We start from the raw sequence: 9,219 nt of genomic DNA on the forward strand, positions 1-9,219 counted from the left end.
TCATGTCCAAAACGAGCTTTACAACGTTGGTGTGCGGGGGGAGGGGAGGGGGGAAGGGGGGAAGGAGAAGGATTGGGATTGGGGGAGAGGGGGGAGGCTGGGAAGGGATGCGAAGGGTCAACCAAAGGAGGAGGCTGCAATGCTTGGTAAGAAATGTACGCATTATCCTGCCCATGTAATTGTAACCCCTCTGTACAGTATGTTCACAAATAAAATAAAATTAAATTAAAAAAAAATCAAAAAAAAAAAAAAAGAGTCTCACAGACTTTCCTGCCTGGGCTGTCTTTGAACTGAGATCTCAGCCTCCTGAGTAGCTAGGATTACAAGCATGAGCCTCTGGTGCCCAGACAGAGAATTTTATTTTATTAAATTAAGACAATAGTAGGCTTATTTTATGCCAACACAAAATATAAACACCAATGACATTTTTCCCTAAAAAAAAAAAACACTCATAAAAAAATCATGAGATTCAGGGGAAGACGGCAGAGGAGAAGCTGAAGGCTAAACAAGCTCTCCCATAGAAAGCCTTATAGTATTCCAGTTAACAGTCTTAGGCTACAGAGTCACACCAAGTGTGTCATCTCAATACAGAGAGTTTGCACAGAGGGAAAATCCAAGCAAGGAAACAGATCTGAACACATGTGGCTAGCCATGGCTGCAGTGTCAGAGTTGGTAGCAGAGACACTCGTATCAGCCATAACTACAGAGAGAATCTGGGACAAAGGCGCCAGATGTGGTGGGCAAGCAGATTCTACCCAACACAAGCAAGAACTGACAAGGAGCAGATATCTTCATCCTGCAGATCACAGACCAGAAACTGCCCAGGAACAAGACTCTGGCATGAGTAGAACCCTGATCTCCTCATTCCTTCTCAGGGAGCAGAGAGGACGCCCCCTACCACTGGACGCCTCCTACCACTGGAGATCTCTGTCTTTGATACTAACAAAGGCCAGGCTGAGCAACTAGCTCCAACTAAGGCCTTGGAAGAAAACAAAAGAGTATATTAGCAGGTCACAGGAACCTTCCCTGACCTGCCAGGCTCAGTTCCACCCAGGGGAAAGTCAACCAACCCAGACAGAGAAAAATCTGCCCCCTGAAGAGTGACTTTCATCACTGTGTAAACAGAGCCAGAGGTTGCCCCTCCCTACAGCAGCCTAGACAAACAATTAAAACTCAGTAAACATAAACCCTTAGAATGGCTCCAAACTGGGCTCTCTGAGAGTCTCAAGAGCTAGCCCAGCAAGGAAAAGCTACTGATTGCTGAAAGGCCTCAACTCTACCCATAACCTAATCTCATCACAGCAACTCCAAACTAGAGGAAACTCCCATCTCCCTCTTTTGGGATACTCAAAGCAAATCTACCTCCCACTGAACTAGCCTGGGAGGAGGATCACAAAACAATGGGTTAGGTAAACCATTTTTCTGCCTGCTCAAAGTGACTTAAGAAAACAATCAAGCCAAAGGAAAACCAAACACCACAAGCAGACCAGAGACTCCACCAAGAGACTGGTTATGGACACGGGAGATACACAATCGTCCCATTGCCCCCATCCCCCCCCCCAAAAAAAAAATCAAAGAACTCTTTTTTAAATTTAATTTTATTTTTTATTGTGAGAATACAGTACAGAGGAGTTACAATTACATGGGCAAGATAACGAGTATATTTCTTATCAAGCATTTTTGCCTCCTTGTTGTTTCCCCTTCCCATCCCTTCCCATACTTCTCCCTTCCCCCTGTCCGGTCCTCCCCCACCCCCCCCCCAAAGTTAAGTTAGTTTTTCAACATAATGAATTGTACATCTCATTGTTGCAATCAAAGAACTCTTATTTGAACCTTTTTAAAAATTTTTATTTTTTAAAATTGTTTTCTATTAATCTTATTTTCCTCCCATAATGTTTATTTTAGGTGCATACATGTGTGTGTGTGTGTGTGTGTGTGTGTGTGTGTGTGTGTGTGTGTGTGTGCTTTTTTATCTCCTCTGTCCCTCAGCTCTTCAGCTCAAGGCTAGCGCTCTACCACTTGAGCCACAGCGCCACTTCCGGCTTTATTCTTATGTGGTGCTGAGGAATCGAACCCACGTTCTCGAGCATGCAAGGCAAGTGCTCTACCACTGAGCCACCTTCCCAGCCGCCAAGTAACTAGTTTTAAGAATTTTTATTTTTTAGTTTTCATTTCTCCTTACAATCTATCCCTTCTTCTCATCTTATCCTTTTCTTCTCTCAATATCATTTGTTTAAACTTACATAATTTTTAAGTCTTTCACTACTTAAATTTAAATTTTGTTTTTTCCATTTTTTCTTGTTCTTTTTTTTGTAATCTCTCTCCTATCATTCTATCCAAACCATTTCCCTCTCTAAGATTAGGACTTGGTTAAATACCACATTTTCTCGTTTCATCCATCTACTGAGAGGCATCTGGGTTGATTCCATATCTTAGCTATGGTAAATAAAGTTGCAATATATATAGTTGTGTTGGTAGCATTAGTATGGTCTTGTTTGTGATCATTTGGGTAAATGCTCAAAAAGTAGATTGCTGGGTCATAGGGAAGTTCTAGGTGGAATCTTTTGAGGAACCTCCATACTCCTCCAAAGTGATTGAACAAGTTTCACTCCCACCAACAATGCAGTAAGGTTCCCTTCTGGCCACATCCCCTCAACGATCTGTTGTTATTAGAGTTCTCGATTATAGCCATTCTAAATGGGGTGAGATGGTATCTCAATGTTGTTTTGATTTGCTTTTCTTTTATGGATTGGGAGGTTGAGCAATTCTTCATGTGTCTATTGGCCTTCCTTCTTTCCTTTTCAGGGAAGTTTCTCTTGAAGTCTTTAGTCCACTTATTTACTGGGAAGTTGTTTCTTTTAGGATTTGTTGTTGGGGGATTTAATGTTTTGAGTTCCACATATATTTTAGATATGAGACCCTTCTCTATTGTATGGCTAGCGAAGATCGTCTCCCAATCCATGGGCTTTCTATTGATCTTGCTAGCTATGTCCTTTGCCATGCAGAAGCTCTGCAATTTCATACAATCCCATTTATCCAACCTTTCTTTGATTTGTTGTGTTTCTGGGTCTCTATTAAGAAAATTTCCGCCTCTACACAGGAGACCTATGGTATGTCCTACTCCATCCTGTAATGTATTCAGGGTGTCTGCTTTGACTCCGAGGTCTTTGATACATTTGGAGTTGATTCGGTACAGGATGATATATAAGGATATAGCTTTAGTTTTCTATGAGTGATTAACCAATTTTGCCAGCACTTTTACTGAAGAGGCTGTCTTTCTTCCATTCTATTTTTTATCTCCTTTATCAAAGATTCGGTGCCTATTGGTCTGTAGGCTCATTTCTGGATTTTCAATTCTATTCAATTGGTCCTGAGGTCTGTTCTTGTGCCAGTACCAAGCTGTTTTGTTTGCTAAGGCTTGGTAGTAGAGTTTGAAATTTGGTATTGATATTACTCCAGCACTGTTCTTTCTGTTAAGGATTGCTTATGCTACTCATTGCCTTTTATCATTCCATATGACTTTTTGGATTACCTCTTCTATTTCCTTGAAGAATGAGATTGAAATATTGATAGGTATTGCATTGAATTTGTAGATAGCCTTGGAAAATATTGCCATTTTCACGATCTTAATCCTTCCAATCCAGGATCAAGGGATTTTATTCACTTTCTACGTTCTGTTTTGATTTCCTTTTTTAGGTTTTTAAAGTTTTCATCATGGAGATCCTTTACTTCTTTGGTTAAGTTAATTCTTTGGTATTCTATTTTTTGGGGGGTTATTAAGAATGGAGTTGCTTTTCTGATTGCAGCCACGCTTTTCTAATTGTTGGCATACAGAAAAGCCACTGATTTTTGAGGGTTAATTTTATACCCTGATACATTGCCGTAGTTTTGAATCAGCATGAGTAATTTGGGAGTGGAATCCATGGGATTCTTTAAATATAAGATCATGTCATCTGCAAAGAGGGAGAGTTTTACTTCATCTTTCCCTGTTTGGATCCCTTTTATGTTTTCATCTTTTCTTACTGCTGTAGCTAGGCATGTTAATAGTAAATTGAAGAGAAGTGGAGAGAGTGGACGTCCTTGTCTCGTTCCTGAGTTATGAGGAAATGTCTTTACTTTTTGACCATTAAGTAAAATGCTGGCTGCAGGTTTGTCATATACAGTCTTTATTTTATTGTTAATGTTCCCTGGATTCCTAGTTTATCAAGAAACTTCATCATAAAGTGGTGTTAATTAATTGATTTGTGTATATTGAACCAGCTTTGCATCCCTGAATTGAATCCTGTTTGATCATGGTATGTAATTTTTTGGATGAATTGTTGAATTGTTTGGCCAAAATTTTGTTGAAATGTTTGGCATAAATGTTCATCAAAGTAATGGATGTATCATTCTCTTTCGTTGATGAGTTCCTGCCTGGTATTGGGATGAAGGTTATGATGGCTTCACAGATTTAGTTTGGTCGTGAACTTTCTCTTTCAATTTCCTTGAAGAGTTGGAGGAGTATTGGTATGAGCTCTGCTTTCAAGCCTTGTAGAATTCCGCTGTAAATCCATGTGGTCCTGGGCTTTTCTTAAGACAGGAGATCTCTTACTGCTTTTTCTATTTCAGTGCTTGATATGGGCCTGTTAAGATGGTTTAACTCATTTGCTCATTTTCAGTTGTTTTTGAGTTGAATCTGCTCACCCACTGTGTCTGGTGCTTCTGTGCTGGAGCCTCTCTGTTGTAGGTATGGTGGGGTGGCTATGACTGTCACCAAAGCTGCCTCAGCCATGGCTACAGCAACGGCACAGATGTGTTTCCTTCCCTGGATTTTCCCTCTCTAGCCAAACTCTGTACTGTGATGGCACACTTGGTGTGATACTCTAGCCTAGTACTGTTCGCTGGGACACAAAAACTGCTTTCTATGCGAGAGATTGTTTAGCCTACACCTTCTCCTTCACCATCTTCCCCACTTCTCATAAATATTTCCTTATTACAGGATTATTCTAGATTAGCTATTCTATGATTGATAATGGCCAAGATTGACAGAAAGATGAAGGAAAATTGTCTACACTTCCATGAGTTTCTGACTTCTGTTTCACAAAATGTTATAAAAGCTCTCCATGAGAAATCTAGCAGCTGCATTTCTAAATAGTCTTTGCGTGCTTACACTTTCTGATAATGTTTCAATTCAAGTACTTCTCCTTAGAGTCCCATACCATTCAATGATGCTGTATTAGATCTTTGTTACATCTTGAAGACAGCTCTTGGTGATTAAATTTGTGCTTTTCAAATTAGCTCTCACAATTCCATCCACAAAATGCAGACAAAAATTATCAGAAATAAATTTGTATTTGTTGATATTGAATATATTTTATTTTCCATTACAAACATAGAATGTAGTAAAAATTTTCACAGAAATTACACTGCACTAGGTTGTGGGCAGATTCTAATGAAAATAATATACTGTGTTTATGTAGAGAATTTGAGCTTCCAAAATTTTAGTATGCCTCTGCTCCTAAAACCAATACCCTACTTATATTGAGTGACAAATACAACTTGCTATAAGTACAGTTTTCCTTGTATGTTTTTAATATATATTTTATTGTAAAGATACTGTACAGAGAGGTTACAGTTACATAAATAAGGTAATGAGTACATTTTTATTGAGCATTTTTACAACCTCCTTTTTTTTCCCCTAATATTCCTTACCTTCACACATTCCCAACACCTCCGTCCATCCCCCTCTAATAGTATCTTGCAAATCTCATTGTTACAATGGGTTAACCTGTATCCTTTCCTTGTGTCTTAAATGAAGAAATGCTGGCTTGCTTCATGCTGATTCTACTTGTGTAGACACACTTAAAAACACTTTCCATGTCCAAAAGCACATAAATGAAATGCACATCATCTTTTGTCAGTTGGTATAATTGTGTTCTATACATTTATTGACAGGATACAAATTATTCTCAAATTTTAATACATAAAAAACTTTCTTTTTTTCTCATTTTCTGGCCAGGACATCGGCACAACCTAAGTCAGCATTTTTCACTTTAGACTTTTCATATGTGTTAGTTAAATTTTGACCTGTGCTCCAGTCTTCTGGGGCGTCACTCATCTGCTTAGGAATTGATGCTGGCTGTTGGAAAAGAGCCCAAGTAAGGATGCCATTTAAAGCCTTATAACTTTATTCTTAACAAGGATATTGTCCTACTAATTTGGCTGTTGAGAGTGTCTACAAGAGCAAGCATTCCTTGGGGAGCAGGGAGATACCATATGACCTATACTTTTTGAGATTTCCGAGTGACTTGCTATCACTTGCACTGCTTTTTTTCAAGTCGAATATCTCTAAACCTACCAGTTGGAAGATATAAGAGGAGTGGTAAAAGAACTCTTAGAGACAAATACATCTTCAACACATTTGTTTCCAAGCATTCTGTCTAAGGCATATTCAACAATTAGTGAAACTTGTGTTGGCTATATATGTGTCTTTTTCCATTTGTGCATGTGTACATATGTGTACGTATGTGTGTATTTGTGTGTAGAGTAACATTCATGTTTACATATATGGGTCAATATACACATATATGCATATATAAATAAATATACATATATAAATATATGTGTATATATATCAGGTGTTCAGTGATTTAATCTAGAGTTCCCAGCACATTGTCCTTATCACAAAGTGTACATGATAAACTGCTGCTCTAAGTATCTGTGCTATATGAGGGGTATGCTTTGTACTCACTTCCCCCATTACCTTGTTTTTCATCCCTGTGAACAACTTCAGCCTACTTTCCATAGGATAGCTTTGTTTTTGTTACTTACTGATATTAAAAGAAAAAGGTTGTTTGTAAAAGAAAAAGAATTTTTAGGTCCCAGGCTAAAAGAATCTTAATAGTCTCAACGATTCGTATGAGATAAAATTTATAATAGTACTAAATGTGAAAAGGAATTCCTAGATCTGTTGTTTTGCCATTTAGAATGGCAAAGAATAATTTCACGTCACTGTTATAACTCTTAAAGAATGCAAGGGTAACTGATGGTCCCTATCATGTTCCCACAAAACCAGTGGACCCTGAAGGATAATAGTACATCAGCAGAAATTCTAAGTAGAAGACATGGAGCATGAAAGAGAAAGATCGGAAATGAGAGAGAGTGAAAGAGAGAGAAAAATATCATAATACTTAAAATGCGTAACAGATAAACAAGAGGTGTATGAGAATATTCATATTGCTATCTTGAGACTCTACATATGCATTTCAAGGTATTTGATGTATGATATCTCATCAACATAAAATATAAAGTGATTTTGATAAAAAATAAAAATGCCTCAGAAGAAATTATAAATGCAAAAACATTCTTCACAGAAGCAAACTCTCAGAAATATTTCTTGACTTTGAAAAAGATGAATTAAATTTAGAAGTATGACAATTCAAAAAAATATAAAAATGTGTTCACATATTTCATTATAATACCCAAAGAAGAAAGCAAATATTGTTCAGATGATTTTTTAAATCACAGTGTCTCAGGTGCTGGGAAGGTGGCTCAGTGGTACAGTTCTTGCCTTGCATGCATGAGGTCCTGGATTTCATTCCTCAGCATGACATAAGCAGAGAAAGATGAAAGTGGTGCTGTGTATCAAGTGATAGCGCTAACCTTGAACTGAAGAGCTGAGGGACAGTACCCAAGACCCAGAGTTCAAGCCCCACAACCAACAAAACCAAAGCAAAACAAAAAAACATAAAACAAAACAAAACACTGTTTCTCAATTTTGTAGCCTCAATTCTGTAATACCACTACTTCAGCTTAGGGTTAAGATTTTTAGGCGTGGACATTTATCAACACTCCTGATTCAGACTCTACTTGATAAAATTTTTAATCAATATTTTGTTTTTAGTTTTGCTCTTTGTACTTTCACATCCACCTATGAAAAATGGTATGGGCATCCCAATAATATTCTCAAAGTACCTCTTCATCACGACTCACAAAAATTTGTATTATATTACAAGGAAAAAATGCTATAAATAAAGAAAACAATAATTAAATATTAATGATTACTAAAATAAAAAAAAACAATTACCAAGGTTTTCAGTATTTGAATGTACATAGTAGATTTTACTATTTTCTCATATTCTTGTACATTTAAAACTGGATAAAGCTATGAGTAGCCTTTAAATTTACCCACTAAGATTACTATTTATAGTTCATTTCACCATTTGTATGTGGCTTATATCATTATTTGTTCATCATAAACATATAACGTAAGGGAGCCCTAAAGATTTAACCCGAACTGTGTACTTAAAATCTTAGCTCTTCACTCTGCTTCTTTACACAGTCTTTGCAACTTCTCATTAGTAAAGTTTCTATAAACTCTGAAATGAACATACTTACTAGTACATGCTAGCAGAAAAATTATATACTTCTTTGAAAAATTTTATGACCTGCCAAACAGCCTTAATTTTGCCATATATAAGCAAATCCCAAAATGAAACATTTAGAACATTAAAACTTTTAACAAACCTTAACAATTGCTGCAATGAACATTATGACAGATGCCTTGTGTAGAATAATTGAATTCCTCTTCCTACACATCTCATGAACAACAAATATCTGGAATTATTTTGTTTTTGGCGTGTCAATCTTGACTTTATTCTCAAATGTGTGCTTATGTAAGAAATACATGGTTCTAAAATTTCACAATTCTTTTTAACTTACTTTTTGTTGAATTGTCTAGTTTAAGAAAATCAATTACACTTTATATATAAAAAATGTTCTGTGCTCAATTTGGCTGCACATACACTAAAATTGGAAAATACGGAGAAGATTAGCATGGTCTCTGAACAAGGATGACACGCAACTTAGTGAATCGTTCCATATTTTTACAACAACAGATCCTGGAAGGGATGTGGCCAGAAGGGAAGCCTACTGCATTCTTGGTGTGAGTGTACACTTGTACATCCACTTTGGAAAGCAGTTTGGAGGTTCCTCAAAAGACTCCACATAGAGCTCCCCTATTACACAGCAATCCCACTTTTGGGCATTCATCCAAATGATCACAAACAAGTCCATACTAAAACAACCAACACAACAATGTTTATTCTAGCATTATTTGCCATAGCTAAGATATGGAACCAACCCTGATGCCCCTCAGTAGAAGAATGGATCAAGAAAACGTTCTTTGTGTGTGTGTGTGTGTGTGTGTGTGTGTGTGTGTGTGTGTGTGTGTGTGAGTGA

General features: G+C 37.2%; 1 non-coding gene across 1 annotated transcript; it reads left to right on the forward strand.

Annotated features, from left to right (window-relative positions):
• The first annotated feature begins 8,760 nt into the window (after positions 1-8,760).
• Positions 8,761-8,866, forward strand: LOC122110498. The gene has a single exon (XR_006147882.1). It is a non-coding gene; the product is annotated as a U6 spliceosomal RNA (small nuclear RNA).
• The last annotated feature ends 353 nt before the right edge of the window (positions 8,867-9,219 follow it).

Source organism: Dipodomys spectabilis, unplaced genomic scaffold (genome assembly GCF_019054845.1).
Source record: "Dipodomys spectabilis isolate Male_0828 unplaced genomic scaffold, ASM1905484v1 ptg000078l, whole genome shotgun sequence".
Taxonomy (NCBI): domain Eukaryota; kingdom Metazoa; phylum Chordata; class Mammalia; order Rodentia; family Heteromyidae; genus Dipodomys; species Dipodomys spectabilis.